Source organism: Triticum aestivum, chromosome 7B (assembly GCF_018294505.1).
Source record: "Triticum aestivum cultivar Chinese Spring chromosome 7B, IWGSC CS RefSeq v2.1, whole genome shotgun sequence".
Lineage (NCBI taxonomy): Eukaryota > Viridiplantae > Streptophyta > Magnoliopsida > Poales > Poaceae > Triticum > Triticum aestivum.
Genome location: NC_057813.1, coordinates 323,964,945 through 323,990,574, shown reverse-complemented (window position 1 = coordinate 323,990,574; position 25,630 = coordinate 323,964,945).

Below are 25,630 nucleotides of genomic sequence, written 5' to 3'. Positions count from 1 at the left end.
TGGGAAAAGCCTCGCCCTCGACTTTTAAATATAATTTGATAGAGGCAAAGGTGTCCCGTCTTTCGATGAGATGATGGATATCGCTTTGGTGGCAGTCGACTTTGACGATCCGACTACGAACGTGCGAGGACGTCGCGCCTTAGCAATCGCTAAACCAACTCCGAGAGGTTATTGACCACGCCGGAGCACGATCAACCAGACCACGAGGGTCTGTTTCCTGCGAGCAAACGAAGAACAAGCAAGAAACTGAGATTGCAATCTGGATATTGCGAATATAAGATGAAAGCTTTATTGATCAAGTTGGGGTTCTATGACGCCTTTGTGGTCGTTGAACACAAACGAAGTACGCGAAGTTGCAGCTATGGCGAACTTTTAATCTAAACAAAACCCAAAGTCTAAACGATGCCCTAAGGGCTGTATATATGGAGGAAGAGGGGGGAATTTCGTGGCCCTTGGTGGAGGGGTCCGAAATCAACCCTATCTCTTGTTTCCCCACACATACGGACTCTAAAAATAGCCTATACTTATATATTTCGAAATTACATGGGCCTGGCCCAATAATAAGGTGACGCAGCACCTAAAATAGCCTCGGGACGAAATTTATGAAGTGGAATCTTGTATATTTCGTCCAAGGCTTCATGCACCCATTATGGTGGCTTCAAAGTCCTGAAATCATCACTTGTAACTCCGTTCTTGTTCCCCTTGCGCATGCCATCATCTCCATGCTTGTTCTTGCTCCAATGTTCATCCTTCTCCAAGCTAGGTCCTTCATTTGTAAGCAAAACAAATGTATCCAATTTAGGCAGCATCATATTCTCACGAACATTAGAATCATTACCAAGAAAAGAAAGTACCTGGTAATTTAGTTGGCGTGCACGAGCTCTAGTAATTGGTCCAGTATGTATAGCAGCAGGGGCTGTGGGTGTAACAATTGTATTGATGTCCTCATCATCCTCCCCTTCTTGAAATGAAGTCGTCCTCGACGGAAGTTCATCTTCCTCACCCAAATAAGGCTTCAAATCTGCAATGTTAAAAGTGGGACTAACCCCAAAATCTGCAGGCAGCTCAAGTTTATATGCATTATCATTTATTTTCTCTAACACCTTAAAGGGACCATCAGCACATGGCATTAACTTTGATTTGCGCAAATCAGGAAATCTATCCTTACACAAATGTAACCAAACAAGATCTCCAGGTGCAAACACAACATGTTTTCTACCCTTATCTCCAGCAAGTTTATATTTAGCATTCATACGCTCAATGTTTTCCTTAGTTAACTCATGCATTTTTAAAATCAATTCAGCACGTTGTTTAGCATCAAAATTAGCCTTCTACGAAGATGGAAGAGGCAACAAATCAATAGGTGCATGAGGTAGGAAACCATACACAACTTCAAAAGGGCACATCTTAGTAGTAGAATGCAATGAACGATTATAAGCAAATTCAATATGAGGCAAGCATTCCTCCCACATTTTCTTATTATTCTTCAAAACAGCCCTAAGCATAGTAGACAACGTTCTATTGACTACTTCAGTTTGTCCATCAGTTTGGGGGTGACAAGTAGTACTAAAAAGCAGTTTAGTCCCCAACTTAGCCCATAAACATCTCCAAAAGTGGCTAAGAAATTTAGTATCACGATCTGAAACAATAGTATTTGGCACACCATGCAAGCGAATAATTTCACGAAAGAACAAATCAGCAACATTAACAGCATCATCGCTTTTATGACATGGTATAAAGTGTGCCATTTTCGAGAATCTATCCACGACAACAAATATGCTATCCCTCCCCTTCTTTGTTTGAGGTAAACCTAAAACAAAGTCCATCGATATATCCTCCCAAGGAACACTAGGTACAGGCAAAGGCATATATAAACCATGAGGATTGAGTCGTGACTTAGCTTTTTGACATGTAGTGCATCGAGCAATAAAACGCTCAACATCCCGTCTCATCTTTGGCCAAAAGAAATGTGTAGCAAGTACGTCCTCCGTCTTCTTCACGTCAAAGTGTCCCATTAATCCTCCTCCATGCGCCTCCTGCAACAACAAAAGACGAACGGAGCTAGCTGCAATGCATAGCTTGTTAGCACGAAACACAAATCCATCGTTAACGACGAACTTGTTCCACATTCTTCCTTCTTTACAATTCTGCATTACATCTTTAAAATCAGCATCATGCACATATTGATCTTTGATGGTCTCCAAACCAAATATTTTGAAGTCAAGTTGTGAAAGCATAGTATAGCGGCGAGACAATGCATCAGCAATAACATTTTCTTTTCCCTTCTTGTGTTTAATGACATAAGGAAAAGTCTCAATGAATTCAACCCATTTAGCATGTCTACGATTCAGTTTAGCTTGACTTTTAATATGTTTCAAAGATTCATGATCAGAATGTATAACAAATTCTTTGGGCCATAAATAATGTTGCCATGTTTCTAAAGTCCGAACAAGAGCATATAATTCTTTATCATAAGTAGAGTAATTCAGACTAGGCCCACTCAACTTTTCAGAAAAGTATGCAACAGGTTTGCCATCTTGTAATAACACACCTCCTAATCCAATTCCACTAGCATCACATTCAAGCTCAAAAGTCTTATTAAAATCAGGAAGTTGGAGTAAAGGAGCATGTGTCAACTTATCTTTCAATACCGTGAAGGCTTCTTCCTGTGCGGTACCCCAAACAAAAGGCACATCCTTCTTTGTAAGCTCGTTGAGAGGTGCAGCAATGGTGCTGAAATCTCTCACAAAACGCCTATAGAATGCAGCGAGGCCAAGAAAACTCCTCACTTGTGTGACCGTTTTGGGCTGCGGCCAACTCTCAATAGCTTCAATCTTGGCTTTGTCAACTTCAATTCCCTGTGGAGTAACAACATAGCCAAGAAAAGATACTCGGTCGGTGCAAAAGGTGCACTTCCCAAGGTTACCAAACAAACGTGCATCACGTAGAGCAATAAAAACAGCACGTAAATGTTCCAAATGTTCTTCCAAAGATCTGCTATAAATCAGTATATCATCAAAATAGACTACCACAAATCGTCCAATGAAAGCACGTAAAACTTCGTTCATTAGTCTCATGAAAGTACTAGGCGCATTAGTTAACCCAAAAGGCATGACTAACCACTCATATAATCCAAACTTAGTTTTAAATGCTGTTTTCCATTCATCTCCCAATTTCATACGAATTTGATGGTAGCCACTACGCAAATCAACTTTGGAGAATATTGTAGAGCCGCTCAATTCATCAAGCATATCATCTAGCCTAGGAATAGGATGACGATAACGAATAGTAATATTATTAATGCCTCTACAATCAACACACATACGTGATGTACCATCCTTTTTCGGCACTAGAATAATAGGAACAGCACAAGGACTAAGGGATTCGCGTATATAACCTTTGTCGAGAAGCTCTTGTACTTGACGCATAATCTCCTTCGTCTCCTCTGGATTGGTACGGTATGGTGCACGGTTTGGCAGTGAAGCACCGGGAATTAAGTCAATCTGATGCTCAATCCCTCGAATAGGCGGTAATCCCGGTGGCACGTCTTGTGGAAAAACGTCAGCGAACTCCTGCAAAATGTTAGTGACAGCAGGAGGCAAAGAGGAAGGCACGTCCTCGAATGAAAATAATGCCTCTTTGCACACAAAAGCATAGCAAACAGATTTGCTGAAATCTAGCTCATCAATATCAGATTTGGTGGCAAATAAACATGTAATTTTCAATTTAATTTCAGAAACAACACTAGATGGTTTATTATTAGGCTTCATTTGTTGCTCAAATTCTTTTGCCACAATCTGATTTTCACTCTTATTCTTCTCCTGTTGTGCTTTATTAGCTCTATTAATATCATCTTTCAAAATGGAATCAGGAGTCATAGGAAGCAAAGTAATATTTTTATCCTTATGAACAAGAGTATAGTGATTGTTTCTACCATGGTGTACAGAATTTTTATCAAATTGCCATGGTCTACCAAGTAATAAGGAACATGCTTGCATAGGTACCACATCACAATCAACATAATCAGCATATGTAGAGATACTAAAATGCACACGAACAGTACGTGTTACCTTAACCTTGCCGCTGTTGTTGAACCATTGGATGTAGTAAGGATGTGGATGTGGTCTTGTGGTGAGAGAAAGCTTCTCCACCATCTCCATGCTAGCCAAGTTGTTGCAACTACCTCCGTCTATGATGACGCGCACAGAACGTTCCTTCATGATAGAGGCAAAGGTGTCCCGTCTTTCGATGAGATGATGGATATCGCTTTGGTGGAAGTCGACTTTGACGATCCGACTACGAACGTGCGACGACGTCGCGCCTTAGCAATCGCTAAACCAACTCCGAGAGGTTATTGACCACGCCGGAGCACGATCAACCTGACCACGAGGGTCTGTTTCCTGCGAGCAAACAAAGAACAAGCAAGAAACTAAGATTGCAATCTGGATATTGCGAATATAAGATGAAAGCTTTATTGATCAAGGTGGGGTTCTGTGACGCCTTTGTCTGGTCGTTGAACACAAACGAAGTACGCGAAGTTGCAGCTATGGCGAACTTTTAATCTAAACAAAACCCAAAGTCTAAACGATGCCCTAAGGGCTGTATATATGGAGGAAGAGGGGGGAATTTCGTGGCCCTTGGTGGAGGGGTCCGAAATCAACCCTATCTCTTGTTTCCCCACACATACGGACTCTAAAAATAGCCTATACTTATGTATTTCGAAATTACATGGGCCTGGCCCAATAATAAGGTGACGCAGCACCTAAAATAGCCTCGTGACGAAATTTATGAAGTGGCATCTTGTATATTTCGTCCAAGGCTTCATGCACCCATTATGGTGGCTTCAAAGTCCTGAAATCATCACTTGTAACTCTGTTCTTGTTCCCCTTGCGCATGCCATCATCTCCATGCTTGTTCTTGCTCCAATGTTCATCCTTCTCGAAGCTAGGCCTTTCATTTGTAAGCAAAACAAATGTATCCAATTTAGGCAGCATCATATTCTCATGAACATTAGAATCATTACCAAGAAACGAAAGTACCTGGTAATTTAGTTGGCGTGCACGAGCTCTAGTAATTGGTCCAGTATGTATAGCAGCAGGGGCTGTGGGTGTAACAATTGTATTGATGTCCTCATCATCCTCCCCTTCTTGAAATGAAGTCGTCCTCGACGGAAGGTCATCTTCCTCACCCAAATAAGGCTTCAAATCTGCAATGTTAAAAGTGGGACTAACCCCAAAATCTGCAGGCAGCTCAAGTTTATATGCATTATCATTTATTTTCTCTAACACCTTAAAGGGACCATCAGCACGTGGCATTAACTTTGATTTGCGCAAATCAGGAAATCTATCCTTACGCAAATGTAACCAAACAAGATCTCCAGGTGCAAACACAACATGTTTTCTACCCTTATCTCCAGCAAGTTTATATTTAGCATTCATGCGCTCAATGTTTTCCTTAGTTAACTCATGCATTTTTAAAATCAATTCAGCACGTTGTTTAGCATCAAAATTAACCTTCTCCGAAGATGGAAGAGGCAACAAATCAATAGGTGCACGAGGTAGGAAATCATACACAACTTCAAAAGGGCACATCTTAGTAGTAGAATGCAATGAACGATTATAAGCAAATTCAATATGAGGCAAGCATTCCTCCCACATTTTCTTATTATTCTTCAAAACAACCCTAAGCATAGTAGACAACGTTCTATTGACTACTTCAGTTTGTCCATCAGTTTGGGGGTGACAAGTAGTACTAAAAAGCAGTTTAGTCCCCAACTTAGCCCATAAACATCTCCAAAAGTGGCTAAGAAATTTAGTATCACGATCTGAAACAATAGTATTTGGCACACCATGCAAGCGAATAATTTCACGAAAGAACAAATCAGCAACATTAACAGCATCATCGCTTTTATGACATGGTATAAAGTGTGCCATTTTCGAGAATCTATCCACGACAACAAATATGCTATCCCTCCCCTTCTTTGCTCGAGGTAAACCTAAAACAAAGTCCATAGATATATCCTCCCAAGGAACACTAGGTACAGGCAAAGGCATATATAAACCATGAGGATTGAGTCGTGACTTAGCTTTTTGACATGTAGTGCAGCGAGCAATAAAACGCTCAACATCCCGTCTCATCTTGGGCCAAAAGAAATGTGTAGCAAGTACGTCCTCCGTCTTCTTCACGCCAAAGTGTCCCATTAATCCTCCTCCATGCGCCTCCTGCAACAACAAAAGACGAACGGAGCTAGCTGGAATGCATAGCTTGTTAGCACGAAACACAAATCCATCGTTAACAACAAACTTGTTCCACATTCTTCCTTCTTTACAATTCTGCATTACATCTTTAAAATCAGCATCATGCACATATTGATCTTTGATGGTCTCCAAACCAAATATTTTGAAGTCAAGTTGTGAAAGCATAGTATAGCGACGAGACAATGCATCAGCAATAACATTTTCTTTTCCCTTCTTGTGTTTAATGACATAAGGGAAAGTCTCAATGAATTCAACCCATTTAGCATGTCTACGATTCAGTTTAGCTTGACTTTTAATATGTTTCAAAGATTCATGATCAGAATGTATAACAAATTCTTTGGGCCATAAATAATATTGCCATGTTTCTAAAGTCCGAACAAGAGCATATAATTCTTTATCATAAGTAGAATAATTCAGACTAGGCCCACTCAATTTTTCAGAAAAGTATGCAACAGGTTTGCCATCTTGTAATAACACACCTCCTAATCCAATTCCACTAGCATCACATTCAAGCTCAAAAGTCTTATTAAAATCAGGAAGTTGGAGTAAAGGAGCATGTGTCAACTTATCTTTCAATACCGTGAAGGCTTCTTCCTGTGCGGTACCCCAAAGAAAAGGCACATCTTTCTTTGTAAGCTCATTGAGAGGTGCAGCAATGGTGCTGAAATCTCTCACAAAACGCCTATAGAATCCAGCGAGGCCAAGAAAACTCCTCACTTGTGTGACCGTTTTGGGCTGCGGCCAACTCTCAATAGCTTCAATCTTGGCTTTATCAACTTCAATTCCCAGTGGAGTAACAACATAGCCAAGAAAAGATACGCGGTCGGTGCAAAAGGTGCACTTCCCAAGGTTACCAAACAAACGTGCATCACGTAGAGCAATAAAAACAACACGTAAATGTTCCAAATGTTCTTCCAAAGATCTGCTATAAATCAATATGTCATCAAAGTAAACTACCACAAATCGTCCAATGAAAGCACGTAAAACTTCGTTCATTAATCTCATGAAAGTACTAGGTGCATTAGTTAACCCAAAAGGCATGACTAACCACTCATATAATCCAAACTTAGTTTTAAATGCTGTTTTCCATTCATCTCCCAATTTCATACGAATTTGATGGTAGCCACTACGCAAATCAACTTTGGAGAATATTGTAGAGCCACTCAATTCATCAAGCATATCATCTAGCCTAGGAATAGGATGACGATAACGAATAGTAATATTATTAATGCCTCTACAATCAACACACATACGTGATGTACCATCCTTTTTCGGCACTAGAATAATAGGAACAACACAAGGACTAAGGGATTCGCGTATATAACCTTTGTCGAGAAGCTCTTGTACTTGACGCATAATCTCCTTCGTCTCCTCTGGATTGGTACTGTATGGTGCACGGTTTGGCAGTGAAGCACCGGGAATTAAGTCAATCTGATGCTCAATCCCTCGAATAGGCGGTAATCCCGGTGGCACGTCTTGTGGAAAAACGTCAGCGAACTCCTGCAAAATGTTAGTGACAGCAGGAGGCAAAGAGGAAGGCACGTCCTCGAATGAAAATAATGCCTCTTTGCACACAAAAGCATAGCAAACAGATTTGTTGAAATCTAGCTCATCAATATCAGATTTGGTGGCAAATAAACATGCACTTTTCAATTTAATTTCAGAAGCAACACTAGATGGTTTATTATTAGGCTTCATTTGTTGCTCAAATTCTTTTGCCACAATCTGATTTTCACTCTTATTCTTCTCCTGGTGTGCTTTATTAGCTCTATTAATATCATCTTTCAAAATGGAATCAGGAGTCATAGGAAGCAAAGTAATATTTTTATCCTTATGAACAAGAGTATAGTGATTGTTTCTACCATGGTGTACAGAATTTTTATCAAATTGCCATGGTCTACCAAGTAATAAGGAACATGCTTGCATAGGTACCACATCACAATCAACATAATCAGCATATGTAGAGATACTAAAATGCACATGAACAGTACGTGTTACCTTAACCTTGCCGCTGTTGTTGAACCATTGGATGTAGTAAGGATGTGGATGTGGTCTTGTGGTGAGAGAAAGCTTCTCCACCATCTCCATGCTAGCCAAGTTGTTAAAGCTCCCTCCGTCTATTATGACGCGCACAGAACATTCCTTCACAACTCCCTTGGTATGGAACAAACTGTGCCTCTGATTTTTCTCAGCTTGTGTGACCTGCACACTCAAAACACGTTGAGCAACTAAACATTCATACCTGTCAGCGTCTTCAGGAGCCATGTATTGCGTCTCATGATCAGAATCATCTCCACCATGTTCTTCACGTGTAATAAGAGCCAATGTCTCCTCATCATAGTCACTAGCGGACTCATATCCACCATCCGCGGTAGCAATCATCACACGCGGAGATTTGCATTCTCTCGCATAATGACCTCCTCCCTTACAACGACGACAAATAATATCACTTGTGTGCCCTGTTGATGCCCTGGAAGAAGAAGAACTCTGTGCAGGCCCGGCAGGTGCGCTCTTGGCAGATAATGGTGGTTGTTCCTATTTTCTTGTATCACGGCTGTAGGAGGCACCTGATTGAGGTGCTGGTGCAGTTGAAGTAGAAGATGCACGCGGCGTCCATGAGGAAGGTCGGCCCGCAGAAAAGTTAGTTCGCGCTAATGCTTGTCGATCCTGCACTTCACGTTCAGCTTTACAAGCAAGATGGAATAAACGAGTGATATTAGTATACTCCTTATAGTCTAGAATGGTCTGAATCTCTCTATTTAATCCACCCAGAAAATGTGCAAGCATAGCTTCATTCTCCTCAACAATACCACATCGAATCATGCCAGTTTGTAATTCCTGATAATATTCTTCTACAGAATTGTTTCCTTGTCTTAAACGCTGCAATTTTTGAAGCAATTCACGTTGATAATATGGTGGAACCCAACGCGTACGCATAGCAGTTTTCAAAGCAGCCCAAGTTGTAGGAATAGGATATAATCTACAATGTTCAGACCACCATACACATGCAAAACTAGTGAAAGCACAAACAGCAGCAGCAACTCGTCTCTCCTCAGGATATTGTAAACATGTAAATCGTTGTTCAGTTTCTAACTCCCAAGTAAGATATATATCAGGAACATATCTACCCTCAAATGGTGGAATATTCAATTTCAGTTTAGGAATATGGACATCATCTCGTACCTGAGGTGGTGGTGCAGGCCTACCATTACGAATATATACCTGAGGTTGACCTGCTGGTGGTTGTGCTGGTGGCTGCTCGTAGATCTGATTTTGATCAACCTCATCCTCATAATCGCCCGCATACTCATCATCCTCCTGGGTACCAGCAGCAGCAGTAGCAGGAGCCAAAGAAGCACCAACAGCAGTAGCAGCGGCACCAGAATTTTGTCCTGGCTCAATAGGAACACGCTGTGCTCGTCCATACTGATTCGGAAGGGGGCGTAGTTGTTGTTGTTGCAGAGGTGTGACAGGTGCAGCCGGTGGTGGAAGACGCGCAAGTAGTTCATTAAATCTGTTATCGAGCTTTGTTTCGAACGTCTTCTCAAGGCCAGTAATCTTCTCCATAGCCTCTTCAAAATTGTTCAGCACATCTTGCACCTGTTCAGTCATCATTTGCTGTAACTTATCATGAAGCTCCTTGTTCGATATGTTCTCCCAGTCAATCTCGTCGGCTTGTGATCCTGGCATGGTTAGCAGCAATAGAAACACACAAGAATATGATCCTACAGACTACTAAGAAGTGGTGGTGGTGTATCACAAATCCGTCAAGCAAATCTCAAATTCTTACCAGTTCTTACCCAGCAGCAGGCGGTGATCGGCAACCGTTGTAGTCAAAAACTCTCAAAGCTTGGATAGAGCGATTACCAGGGAGAGTCAAACACACGACGTAGATGTATGTGGAGCTGGGAAGGCTTATAGTATGGTAGCAAAAAGGGTCAGCAATAATCAATTCAGAGATGCAAAGTTGAATAAACGCTCAACGACGGTACTGTGCTGGTCCTAGGCTAGACTGTGCTAGAGACGCGAGCCTAGAACACCAACAAAATCACGGCGCGGCACGTAAACAAGGGAAAAGCACACTCTGAATTTTTTTTTGCGCTCCTTTTTTTTGCGCTCTTTTTTTTTGCGCTGCTTTTTTTTGCGAAAAATCACTATAATGGCGAGTGTCACAAAACTCTTCCTAGGTCAAACTGACAGGATGGGCACGAAATTTTTTTTTTGACCAATTTTTTTTTTTGACTGCCCGGACCCAAAAACTGGAAACGGGTCAAAAAAACTTCCTATAATGGCACCTGTCTCAAAACACTCAGAAACACCTAAAAATAGGATAGCCAGAAATTTTTTCGAAAAATGCGTTTTCGAAAAATTTTGGGCCTAAACGGAGCGTGGTTTCCCGACTCTTTTTTTTTCCGAAACCTACTCCGGCAAGGAAACACGAATCGGAAACTAGATAGATCTCGAAAACAAACCTAATAAGCAAGGAACTCAGATTGGTGGTGGATATATGGTGGTGGTATATGGCAGCGGTGGTGGTAGCGGTGGTAGTATATGGATATGGATCGGTGGTGGTATATGGACACGGATTGGTGGTGGTATATGGATACGGATTCGGAGCGGTGGTGGTAGATGGCAGGGGCGATGATGATGGTGCGGCGGCGGCGTGACAACTTATGACCAGAACTCGAAACTCTAAAAGACTAGACTCTAAGACCAGCAACTAGACCGACGATGCAACCGCAAATTCAACAAAGCAAAACCCTAAAAAGATTATGCAAAGGCTCAGATTGGTTCGGATATGATGAACTAACCCTAAATTTTTTTGTGGCTTTTTCGTGGACTGTAGGTATGAAGAACAGACTCGATCTAAACTACGAAAAACTGTAAAATCTCACCGAGCAACCTGGAAATCTGATACCACTTGATAGAGGCAAAGGTGTCCCGTCTTTCGATGAGATGATGGATATCGCTTTGGTGGCAGTCGACTTTGACGATCCGACTACGAACGTGCGAGGACGTCGCGCCTTAGCAATCGCTAAACCAACTCCGAGAGGTTATTGACCACGCCGGAGCACGATCAACCTGACCACGAGGGTCTGTTTCCTGCGAGCAAACGAAGAACAAGCAAGAAACTGAGATTGCAATCTGGATATTGCGAATATAAGATGAAAGCTTTATTAATCAAGGTGGGGTTCTGTGACGCCTTTGTCTGGTCGTTGAACACAAACGAAGTACGCGAAGTTGCAGCTATGGCGAACTTTTAATCTAAACAAAACCCAAAGTCTAAACGATGCCCTAAGGGCTGTATATATGGAGGAAGAGGGGGGGAATTTCGTGGCCCTTGGTGGAGGGGTCCGAAATCAACCCTATCTCTTGTTTCCCCACACATACGGACTCTAAAAATAGCCTATACTTATGTATTTCGAAATTACATGGGCCTGGCCCAATAATAAGGTGACGCAGCACCTAAAATAGCCTCGGGACGAAATTTATGAAGTGGAATCTTGTATATTTCGTCCAAGGCTTCATGCACCCATTATGGTGGCTTCAAAGTCCTGAAATCATCACTTGTAACTCCGTTCTTGTTCCCCTTGCGCATGCCATCATCTCCATGCTTGTTCTTGCTCCAATGTTCATCCTTCTCCAAGCTAGGCCCTTCATTTGTAAGCAAAACAAATGTATCCAATTTAGGCAGCATCATATTCTCATGAACATTAGAATCATTACCAAGAAACGAAAGTACCTGGTAATTTAGTTGGCGTGCACGAGCTCTAGTAATTGGTCCAGTATGTATAGCAGCAGGGGCTGTGGGTGTAACAATTATATTGATGTCCTCATCATAATTTTGTATCCATGGATTGTGCCATGGAGCAAAGCCTCAAGAAAACGGCAGTACACATGTATACAACACGTCCGTCGCGTTCCCGTCACACCCCAGATGGTCGGTCGGTCTGGCACGCCGCTCTCTGAATGGAACGCGGGTCATATTGCATTTGCACACACATGTGGGACCGCAATTGAGAACTGACTATAGGCTCACTCCCCAGCCCCCAAGTCAGCTGAGTTAATAGAAGAGAGAGACGAGCGATAGTACTGGAGCAGTGTTGTACAAACATCGGTGCCTGGACGATCCCTGCATGACACGGAAGATCAGTTCGTCCATGCAGACCAGACTCTAGCAGATGGCTGGATTGGCTATCGTCTACATATTGTGCAAGCTGTGTTGTCCAGGGCTGTAGTTCTAATGAGAAATTGAAAAAAAAGGTTTCTTGTCATCTCGCAATATTAGGTGTCATGTGCGTCAGATCACTGCGAGGGTTAAACAGCGACAACCGAGTAGCTCCAAGGCGCTGGTCATTGGTGGCACATGCACGAAGACTACTTGGCTGCCATCTAGGTCAAGCCGGCTATGTTAATTAGGACATTTATCGATGGATCCCGTTTCTACGAGTTTATCTCTAATTTGAGCTTTGATCCTCGTCTAGTTTGTCCGTCGGGATTCATGTTGTCTCCTTGGGGCAGTGAGGTTATGGTTTCTTGTCATGTGGCATTTTTCGTGTTATATGTTAATCCAGTGCTTCAGATCAAAATGCAGACAACTACACCTCCGGGGCACATGCATGAAGAACTCTCGACTGTCATTGATGAGGTCAAGCCGGCTCCCTTAGATAAAAGAAAACTAGTCCACTATATAGTGATAGAGGCGGGGTGTCCCGATCTTTCGATGAGATGATAACTATCGATTTGGTGGAGACGACTTTGACGATCTGACCACAAACGTGCAACGACGTTGTGCCTTAGTGATGAGGACATGACTACCTTGGATATGACCAAAAATATTGTATATATGCATATTTGTCAGGTGATTTCTAGTAAAAACTATTCAATAATCTATTTATGTTATCCAGAACAAAAATACTTCACACACTTTTGTGTTTTGTCTAATTGCAGGTGTATGGGACATTTGTACAATCCACATATGAAGATAAGGAAGAAAGGGATGTTTATTTGCTGTCCAAAAAGTTCTCTCACGTCACTTTTGGCCCAAGAGAAGATAGAGTCCAAGTCTCTCACGTTCTGGATTCAGATTCGGACTGCACAGACACACCTGACTGAAAACGCATACAAGTTTTTCATACGGACTCCGAATTGGGTGATTCTTTTTTTGTTGGAAACTAGATTTCGTGCACTTTCCAACCCAATTGGAATCACCTTCAAATTCGTCTGGAGCGTTGAGTTGTGGACGAAACAATCTGATGCTGCAGCAGAATCCGAGTCAAACTACAAGTCCAAAGGTGTTACATCACCTCCACTTGGGCCCATTGGCCTTGTACGACCTAGATTTAGTTTTAGGCTGCCTTGGGACGTCCTCCCACCTCCTTGGCCGCCACCCCTTGCTCCTATATAAGTAGATCCATCTAGTAGCTTTTCCTTGGGATTTGTTTAGTTAAAAGTTAGCCATTGCAACTTCGTGTACTTCGTTTGTGTCCAACGACCAGACCAAGACCGCTTCCGGATCCCCACCATTATCAATACTTCATATATATTTGCAATATTCAGATTGCTTTATCATATTCTTGCTTGTTCTTCGATTGCTTGCAGGAATAGACCTTCGTGGTCAGGCTGACCGTGCTTCTAGCATCGTCAGTAACCTCATGAGATTGGTTTAGCGATTGCTAAGGCGCAACGTCGTGCACGTTTGTAGTCGGATCGTCAAAGTCGTCTCCACCAAATCGATAGTTATCATCTCATCGAAAGATCGGGACCCTCGCCTCTATCAAGTGGTATCAGTTTTCAGGTTGCTCGGTGAGAATTTCCAGTTTTTCCTAGATTAGATTTATTTTCTTACCTATTGTCCAAGAAAAAGCCACAAAACAAAAGTTAGATCTATTCATCCTTTGTCCTAGCCAGACTGAGCCTTTGCAATTTTCTTTTCATTGTTTGCATTGTTGAATTATCGGTTGCATCGCCGTGTCGAGTTGCTGGTCTTAGTGTCTAGTTCCTTTAGAGTTTCGAGTTCTGTTCACATTAGTCACGCCGCCGCTGCATCATTATCCCTTTCGCCGTCCACCATCCCATCTATTAATTTCCACCACGTGCTACGCACTGTTCATTGTCATAATCATAGTTGAGGTCATTCACATCTTCGCCTGATCCAATCTGCATCTTATCTAGTTTGTCTTGGAAAGAGGGAGAAAAAAAAGAGAGAGAAAAAAGTCAGAGAAAAAAAAGTTAGAGAAAAAGTAAAAAAAAGTCAGAGAAAAAAAAACAAAGGAAAAGAAAAAAAAGTGTGAGAAAAAAAAGAGAAGAGAAAAAAAATTGGATCTATCTAGAATCAATCTCGTACCTGAATTCGGATTGGAATCTGTTTTGCGCACTGTTCAGTAAAATAGGTGTATCTTCCTCATACGAAGTCGGTTTTGGCTCCGTGAGTACTCAAATTGAAGATAGCGACGAGCCGCATCTAAATAGTTGCAGAAGTTTGTTCAATATTTGACACCTCAAAATCGGCTTCTAAATAGGTCTTTTTGCCCTTCGAAGTTCGTGAACACAACTTGTTCCAATTTTTCAGGCCAGTTTTAGAATTTCTTTGACTCCTCATATCAACTCGGAATTGAGTGATTCTTTTTGCATTGGAAAGCTTGAGTTAATAGCATTCTTTGAAAGAATTTATCAGAAAATTGTCTCAAACTTTTCAAGAGGAAAGTTGGAGAGAGAGTTGTTGTATATCCTGCTTGGCAGTTGTTTTTCATCATTATCTTCACTGACATTGTGATCTTCACTTATATCTTGCTGTCAAGAGCTACTTAGTATCCTTCATTGATGCTAGTTGTGCTACGTCGTGACCTCATTAGTGTTCTAGGCTCGCGTCTCTAGTCCGGTCTAGCCTAGGACCGGCACAGTACCGTCGTTGAGCGTTTATTCAACATTGCATCTTTGAATTGATTATTGCTAATCTTTTGCTACCATATATAGCCAACCCAGCTCCACATATTTCTACACCGTGTATACGTACGCTCCCCTGGCAATCGCTTTACTCAATATTCGGAGTTACTTGACACCGCTGGTTGCCGATCACCGCCTGCTGCATGGTAAGAACTTGTAAGACATTGATATTTGCTTTACTGTGAGCGTTTTACCACCACATCCTAGTAGTTATAGGAACATTATTTTTGGGTTTTGTTTCTTGTTCTACTAATCATGACAGGATCCAGAGTCAATTCATGGGCTTTGTCGATCGCGGGAGACGTGCCACCACCTTTGCAAATACCACAACCGTCACGAGAGGTGCACAAACATCCAAATGCACATGATCAGGTTAATGTATCTATACCACCATTTAATGGCCGTTTTAAACCTGCTTTATATATTGAATGGGAGTTCGACATAAAAAATATATTTGCTTCCCATAATTTTGATGAACATAAAAAGGTTAAGGTTGCGGTTGGTTCTTTCACTGGTTATGCTTTGGTTTGGTGGAGTGAATATTGTCGGTTACACCCTGATTATATACCTACTACTTGGGATGATTAGAAACTTACCATGCGACAAACTTTCGTCCCTGCTTATTATACTCGTGACATGATTAAGAAGTTGCAACACTTAAAACAAGGTAGTGAAACTGTAACAAAATATTATGATGATTTACAAACTACCTTGTTGCATTCCTCTTTAGAAGAAAGTGAAGATGATTTTATGGATAGATTTTGGGGAGGATTAAACCGTGATATTCAAGAGATACTAATTCATGAAGAGTGTTATCCTATGGACCATTTGTTTCATCTTGCTTGCAAAGTTGAACAGGAAATAAAACGACGTGTTGGCCACGAGGAGAACAAGCGCACAGTGCACATTCCAAGAGTTGATATGATTGTTCCTTCAACTACTAGGCATACTATGACAACCACATCCGTTGTTGTCAGGACTACATCACCTCCACCATGTGACACATCGCCCCCGAGAGTGGCTACATCATCTGAGTTGATCATAAGAGGTAATGACAAAGGTACTGATCTTCCATCTCTACATGAGAATGATGAATGCCTTGTCAATTTTGAATGCACCATCTGATGAGCTACCCACTACTTTGATCACACCACCTATTTTAGAGGACCACGTTGATAATTTGACTTTGCCATGTGATCAAACAACTGAAATACCAACAATTTTGAGTGCACCCATTGAATTAACTATTGATGCAAAAGAACAAATGTTTAATCATTTTGATATGACCTCTAATCTTGGTGATGATTCTGTGTTGAATGACTTATTGCATGTTTGCTTATTTAAGCATGTTGTAGCATGTAAATTTGATGCAAGTAAGGTTTATTCACCAATGTTGGGATGGTTTAATGATGAACATTGTCAATCTTTTGAAATGAATAAGAGCTTCACTTATATGTGCAAACTGAGTTGCAATATTTTCATGCCTTCTACTTCGTGTGCTAATTTTTTGGCTTTAGATTTTATGAACTATGCAAGTTACTCATCTATTCATGTGTCATATATGCAAAAATCAAGGGAAGTAAAAATGGATGACATATACATATACAACATGTACACCTTGTCTCTTTTGTTAGCCACATTTCAGATTAAGCAACGCCGAGGACGGCTTTATTTTCAAGAAGGGGAGGATGATAAGGACATGACTACCTTGGATATGACCAAAAATATTGCATATATGCATATTTGTCAGGTGATTTCTAGTGCAAACTATTCAATAATCTATTTATGTTATCCAGAACAAAAATACTTCACACACTTTTGTGTTTTGTCTAATTGCAGGTGTATGGGACATTTGTACAATCCACATATGAAGATAAGGAAGAAAGAGATGTTTATTTGCTGTCCAAAAAGTTCTCTCACGTCACTTTTGGCCCAAGAGAAGATAGAGTCCAAGTCTCTCACGTTCTGGATTCAGATTCGGACTGCACAGACATACCTGACTCAAAACGCACACAAGTTTTTCATACGGACTCCGAATTGGGTGATTCTTTTTTTGTTGGAAACTAGATTTCGTGCACTTTCCAACCCAATTGGAAGCACCTTCAAATTCGTCCGGAGCGTTGAGTTGTGGACGAAACAATCTGATGCTGCAGCAGAATCCGAGTCAAACTACAAGTCCAAAGGTGTTACATCACCTCCACTTGGGCCCATTGGCCTTGTACGACCTAGATTTAGTTTTAGGCTGCCTTGGGACGTCCTCCCACCTCCTTGGCCGCCACCCCTTGCTCCTATATAAGTAGATCCATCTAGTAGCTTTTCCTTGGGATTTGTTTAGTTAAAAGTTAGCCATTGCAACTTCGTGTGCTTCGTTTGTGTCCAACGACCAGACCAAGACCGCTTCTGGATCACCACCTTTGCAAATACCACAACCATCACGAGAGGTGCACAAACATCCAAATGCACATGATCAGGTTAATGTATCTATACCACCATTTAATGGCCGTTTTAAACCTGCTTTATATATTGAATGGGAGTTCGACATAAAAAATATATTTGCTTCCCATAATTTCGATGAACATAAAAAGGTTAAGGTTGCGGTTGGTTCTTTCACTGGTTATGCTTTGGTTTGGTGGAGTGAATATTGTCGGTTACACCCTGATTATATACCTACTACTTGGGATGATTTGAAACTTGCCATGCGACATACTTTCGTCCCTGCTTATTATACTCGTGACATGATTAAGAAGTTGCAACACTTAAAACAAGGTAGTGAAACTGTAACAAAATATTATGATGATTTACAAACTACCTTGTTGCATTCCTCTTTAGAAGAAAGTGAAGATGATTTTATGGATAGATTTTGGGGAGGATTAAACCGTGATATTTAAGAGATACTAATTCATGAAGAGTGTTATCCTATGGACCATTTGTTTCATCTTGCTTGCAAAGCTGAACAGGAAATAAAACGACGTGTTGGCCACGAGGAGAACAAGCGCACGGTGCACATTCCAAGAGTTGATATGATTGTTCCTTCAACTACTAGGCATACTATGACAACCACATCCGTTGTTGTCAGGACTACATCACCTCCACCATGTGACACATCGCCCCCGAGAGTGGCTACATCATCTGAGTTGATCATAAGAGGTAATGACAAAGGTACTGATCTTCCATCTCTACATGAGAATGATGAATGCCTTGTCAATTTGAATGCACCATCTGATGAGCTACCCACTACTTTGATCACGCCACCTATTTTAGAGGACTACGTTGATAATTTGACTTTGCCATGTGATCAAACAACTGAAATACCAACAATTTTGAGTGCACCCATTGAATTAACTATTGATGCAAAAGAATCAATGTTTAATCATTTTGATATGACCTCTAATCTTGGTGATAATTCTGTGTTAAATGACTTATTGCATGTTTGCTTATTTAAGCATGTTGTAGCATGTAAATTTGATGCAAGTAAGGTTTATTCACCAATGTTGGGATGGTTTAATGATGAACATTGTCAATCTTTTGAAATGAATAAGAGCTTCACTTATATGTGCAAACTGAGTTGCAATATTTTCATGCCTTCTACTTCTTGTGCTAATTTTTTGGCTTTAGATTTTATGAACTATGCAAGTTACTCATCTATTCATGTGTCATATATGCAAAAATCAAGGGAAGTAAAAATGGATGACATATACATATACAACATGTACACCTTGTCTCTTTTGTTAGCCACATTTCAGATTAAGCAACGCCGAGGACGGCTTTATTTTCAAGAAGGGGAGGACTCAACACCGAGCAACCTGGAAATCTGACAGTCACCAACCTTGATGTTGCTCAATTTTATTGCAACTAATGAAGAAGAAGCTGCTAGCTCATCGGACATTGCTTCATTTTAGGTGAACTGCACAAAAATAAAGCCGTTGAGTCCTCCCCTTCTTGAAAATAAAGCCGTCCTCGGCGTTGCTTAATCTGAAATGTGGCTAACAAAAGAGACAAGGTGTACATGTTGTATATGTATATGTCATCCATTTTTACTTCCCTTGATTTTTGCATATATGACACATGAATAGATGAGTAACTTGCATAGTTCATAAAATCTAAAGCCAAAAAATTAGCACACGAAGTAGAAGGCATGAAAATATTGCAACTCAGTTTGCACATATAAGTGAAGCTCTTATTCATTTCAAAAGATTGACAATGTTCATCATTAAACCATCCCAACATTGGTGAATAAACCTTACTTGCATCAAATTTACATGCTACAACATGCTTAAATAAGCAAACATGCAATAAGTCATTCAACACAGAATCATCACCAAGATTAGAGGTCATATCAAAATGATTAAACATTTGTTCTTTTGCATCAATAGTTAATTCAATGGGTGCACTCAAAATTGTTGGTATTTCAGTTGTTTGATCACATGGCAAAGTCAAATTATCAACGTGGTCCTCTAAAATAGGTGGTGTGATCAAAGTAGTGGGTAGCTCATCAGATGGTGCATTCAAAATTGACAAGGCATTCATCATTCTCATGTAGAGATGGAAGATCAGTACCTTTGTCATTACCTCTTATGATCAACTCAGATGATGTAGCCACTCTCGGGGGCGATGTGTCACATGGTGGAGGTGATGTAGTCCTGACAACAACGGATGTGGTTGTCATAGTATGCCTAGTAGTTGAAGGAACAATCATATCAACTCTTGGAATGTGCACTGTGCGCTTGTTCTCCTCGTGGCCAACACGTCGTTTTATTTCCTGTTCAACTTTGCAAGCAAGATGAAACAAATGGTCCATAGGATAACACTCTTCATGAATTAGTATCTCTTGAATATCACGGTTTAATCCTCCCCAAAATCTATCCATAAAATCATCTTCACTTTCTTCTAAAGAGGAATGCAACAAGGTAGTTTGTAAATCATCATAATATTTTGTTACAGTTTCACTACCTTGTTTTAAGTGTTGCAACTTCTTAATCATGTCACGAGTATAATAAGCAGGGACGAAAGTTTGTCGCATGGTAAGTTTCTAATCATCCCAAGTAGTAGGTATATAATCAGGGTGTAACCGACAATATTCACTCCACCAAACCAAAGCATAACCAGTGAAAGAACCAACCGCAACCTTAACCTTTTTATGTTCATCAAAATTATGGGAAGCAAATATATTTTTTATGTCGAACTCCCATTCAATATATAAAGCAGGTTTAAAACGGCCATTAAATGGTGGTATAGATACATTAACCTGATCATGTGCATTTGGATGTTTGTGCACCTCTCGTGACGGTTGTGGTATTTGCAAAGGTGGTGGCACGTCTCCCGCGATCGACAAAGCCCATGAATTGACTCTGGATCCTGTCATGATTAGTAGAACAAGAAACAAAACCCAAAAATAATGTTCCTATAACTACTAGGATGTGGTGGTAAAACGCTCACAGTAAAGCAAATATCAATGTCTTACAAGTTCTTACCATGCAGCAGGCGGTGATCAGCAACCAGCGGTGTCAAGTAACTCCGAATATTGAGTAAAGCGATTGCCAGGGGAGCGTACGTATACACGATGTAGAAATATGTGGAGCTGGGTTGGCTATATATGGTAGCAAAAGATTAGCAATAATCAATTCAAAGATGCAATGTTGAATAAACGCTCAACGACGGTACTGTGCTGGTCCTAGGCTAGACCGGACTAGAGACGCGAGCCTAGAACACTAATGAGGTCACGGCGTAGCACAACTAGCATCAATGAAGGATACTAAGTAGCTCTTGACAGCAAGATATAAGTGAAGATCACAACGGCAGTGAAAATAATGATGAAAAACAACTGCCAAGCAGGATATACAACAACTCTCTCTCCAACTTTCCTCTTGAAAAGTTTGAGACAATTTTCTGATAAATTCTTTCAAAGAATGCTACTAACTCAAGCTTTCCAATGCAAAAAGAATCACTCAATTCCGAGTTGATATGAGGAGTCAAAGAATTCTAAAACTGGCCTGAAAAATTGGAACAAGCTGTGTTCACGAACTTCGGATGGCAAAAAGACTTATTTAGAAGCCGATTTTGAGGTGTCAAATATTGAACTAGCTTCTGCAACTATTTAGATGCGGCTCGTTGCTAGCTTCAATTTGAGTACTCACGGAGTCAAAACGGACTTCGTATGAGGAAGATACACCTGTTTCACTGAACAGTGCGCAAAACAGATTCCAATCCGAATTCAGGTACGAGATTGATTCTAGATAGATCCAATTTTTTTTTCTCCTCTCTTTTTTTTCTCACACTTTTTTTCTCTTTTCCTTTCTTTTTTTTCTCTGACTTTTTTTTTACTTTTTTTTCTCTCGTTTTTTTTCTCTATCTTTTTTTTCTTTCTCCCTCTTTTCAAAACAAACTAGATAAGATGTAGATTGGATCAAGCGAAGATGGGAACGATCTCAACTATGATTATGACAATGAACGGTGGGTAGCACGTGGAGGAAATTGATGGATGAGTGGTGGACAGCGGAAGGGATAACGATGCAGCGGCGATGTGACTAATGTGAACAGAACTCGAAACTCTAAACGACCTAGACACTAAGACCAGGAACTCGACACGACGATGCAACCGCTAATTCAACTATGCAAGCAATGAAAAGAAAATTGCAAAGGCTCAGACTGGCTTGGACCAAGGATGAATAGATCTAACTCTTTTTTGTGGCTTTTTCTTGGATAATAGGTAAGAAAATAAATCTAATCTAGGAAAACTGGAAATTCTCACCGAGCAACCTGGCTCTGATACCACTTGATAGAGGCGGGGGTGTCCCGATCTTTCGATGAGATGATAACTATCGATTTGGTGGAGACGACTTTGACGATCCGACTACAAACGTGCACGACGTTGCGCCTTAGCAATCGCTAAACCAATCTCCTGAGGTTACTGACGATGCCGGAAGCACGGTCAGCCTGACCACGAAGGTCTATTCCTGCAAGCAATCGAAGAACGAGCAAGAATATGATCAAGCAATCTGAATATTGCAAATATATATGAGGTATTGATAATGGTGGGGATCCGGAAGCGGTCTTGGTCTGGTCGTTGGACACAAACGAAGTACACGAAGTTGCAATGGCTAACTTTTAACTAAACAAATCCCCAGGAAAAGCTACTAGATGGATCTACTTATATAGGAGCAAGGGGTGGCGGCCAAGGAGGTGGGAGGACGTCCCAAGGCATCCTAAAACTAAATCTAGGTCGTACAAGGCCAATGGGCCCAAGTGGAGGTGATGTAACACCTTTGGACTTGTAGTTTGACTCGGATTCTGCTGCAGCATCAGATTGTTTCGTCCACAACTCAACGCTCTGGACGAATTTGAAGGTGATTCCAATTGGGTTGGAAAGTGCACGAAATCTAGTTTCCAACAAAAAAAGAATCACCCAATTCGGAGTCCGTATGAAAAACTTGTGTGCGTTTTGAGTCAGGTATGTCTGTGCAGTCCGAATCTGAATCCAGAACGTGAGAGACTTGGACTCTATCTTCTCTTGGGCCAAAAGTGACGTGAGAGAACTTTTTGGACAGCAAAACATCTCTTTCTTCCTTATTTTCATATGTGGATTGTACAAATGTCCCATACACCTGCAATTAGACAAAACACAAAAGTGTGTGAAGTATTTTTGTTCTGGATAACATAAATAGATTATTGAATAGTTTGCACTAGAAATCACCTGACAAATATGCATATATGCAATATTTTTGGTCATATCCAAGGTAGTCATGTCCTCATCATGTTGTTGAACCATTGGATGTAGTAAGGATGTGGATCTGGTCTTGTGGTGAGAGAAAGCTTCTCCACCATCTCCATGCTAGCCAAGTTGTTGCAGCTCCCTCCGTCTATTATGACGCGCACAGAACGTTCCTTCACAACTCCCTTGGTATGGAACAAATTGTGCCTCTGATTTTGCTCAGCTTGTGTGACCTGCACACTCAAAACACGTTGAGCAACTAAACATTCATACCTGTCAGCGTCCTCAGGAGCCATGTATTGCGTCTCATGATCAGAATCATCTCCATGATGAGGACCTGACTACCTTGGATATGACCAAAAATATTGCATATATGCATATTTGTCAAGTGATTTCTAGTGCAAACTATTCAATAATCTATTTATGTTATCCAGAACAAAAATACTTCACACACTTTTGTGTTTTGTCTAATTGCAGGTGTATGGGACATTTGTACAATCCACATATGAAGATAAGGAATAAAGAGATGTTTATTTGCTGTCCAAAAAGTTCTCTCACGTCACTTTTGGCCCAAGAGAAGATAGAGTCCAAGTCTCTCACGTTCTGGATTCAGATTCGGACTGCACAGACACACCTGACTGAAAACACACACAAGTTTTTCATACAGACTCCGAATTGGGTGATTCTTTTTTTTGTTGGAAACTAGATTTCGTGCACTTTCCAACCCAATTGGAATCACCTTCAAATTCGTCCGGAGCGTTGAGCTGTGGACGAAACAATCTGATGCTGCAGCAGAATCCGAGTCAAACTACAAGTCCAAAGGTGTTACATCACCTCCACTTGGGCCCCTTGGCCTTGTACGACCTAGATTTAGTTTTAGGCTGCCTTGGGACGTCCTCCCACCTCCTTGGTCGCCACCCCTTGCTCCTATATAAGTAGATCCATCTAGTAGCTTTTCCTTGGGATTTGTTTAGTTAAAAGTTAGCCATTGCAACTTCGTGTACTTCGTTTGTGTCCAACGACCAGACCAAGACCGCTTCCGGATCCCCACCATTATCAATACTTCATATATATTTGCAATATTCAGATTGCTTTATCATATTCTTGCTCGTTCTTCGATTGCTTGCAGGAATAGACCTTCGTGGTCAGGCTGACCATGCTTCCAGCATCGTCAGTAACCTCAGGAGATTGGTTTAGCGATTGCTAAGGCGCAACGTTGTGCACGTTCGTAGTCGGATTGTCAAAGTCGTCTCCACCAAATCGATAGTTATCATCTCAACTATTGATGCAAAAGAACCAATGTTTAATCATTTTGATATGACCTCTAATCTTGGTGATGATTCTGTGTTGAATGACTTATTGCATGTTTGCGTATTTAAGCATGTTGTAGCATGTAAATTTGATGCAAGTAAGGTTTATTCACCAATGTTGGGATGGTTTAATGATGAACATTGTCAATCTTTTGAAATGAATAAGAGCTTCACTTATATGTGCAAACTGAGTTGCAATATTTTCATGCCTTCTACTTCGTGTGCTAATTTTTTGGCTTTAGATTTTATGAACTATGCAAGTTACTCATCTATTCATGTGTCATATATGCAAAAATCAAGGGAAGTAAAAATGGATGACATATACATATACAACATGTACACCTTGTCTCTTTTGTTAGCCACATTTCAGATTAAGCAACGCCGAGGACGGCTTTATTTTCAAGAAGGGGAGGATGATGAGGACATGACTACCTTGGATATGACCAAAAATATTGCATATATGCATATTTGTCAAGTGATTTCTAGTGCAAACTATTCAATAATCTATTTATGTTATCCAGAACAAAAATACTTCACACACTTTTGTGTTTTGTCTAATTGCAGGTGTATGGGACATTTGTACAATCCACATATGAAGATAAGGAATAAAGAGATGTTTATTTGCTGTCCAAAAAGTTCTCTCACGTCACTTTTGGCCCAAGAGAAGATAGAGTCCAAGTCTCTCACGTTCTGGATTCAGATTCGGACTGCACAGACACACCTGACTCAAAACACACACAAGTTTTTCATACAGACTCCGAATTGGGTGATTCTTTTTTTGTTGGAAACTAGATTTCGTGCACTTCCCAACCCAATTGGAATCACCTTCAAATTCGTCCGGAGCGTTGAGCTGTGGACGAAACAATCTGATGCTGCAGCAGAATCCGAGTCAAACTACAAGTCCAAAGGTGTTACATCACCTCCACTTGGGCCCATTGGCCTTGTACGACCTAGATTTAGTTTTAGGCTGCGTTGGGACGTCCTCCCACCTCCTTGGTCGCCACCCCTTGCTCCTATATAAGTAGATCCATCTAGTAGCTTTTCCTTGGGATTTGTTTAGTTAAAAGTTAGCCATTGCAACTTCGTGTACTTCGTTTGTGTCCAACGACCAGACCAAGACCGCTTCCGGATCCCCACCATTATCAATACTTCATATATATTTGCAATATTCAAATTGCTTTATCATATTCTTGCTCGTTCTTCGATTGCTTGCAGGAATAGACCTTCGTGGTCAGGCTGACCATGCTTCCAGCATCGTCAGTAACCTCAGGAGATTGGTTTAGTGATTGCTAAGGCGCAACGTTGTGCACGTTCGTAGTCAGATTGTCAAAGTCGTCTTCACCAAATCGATAGTTATCATCTCATCGAAAGATCGGGACAACCCCGCCTCTATCACTCCACCATGTTCT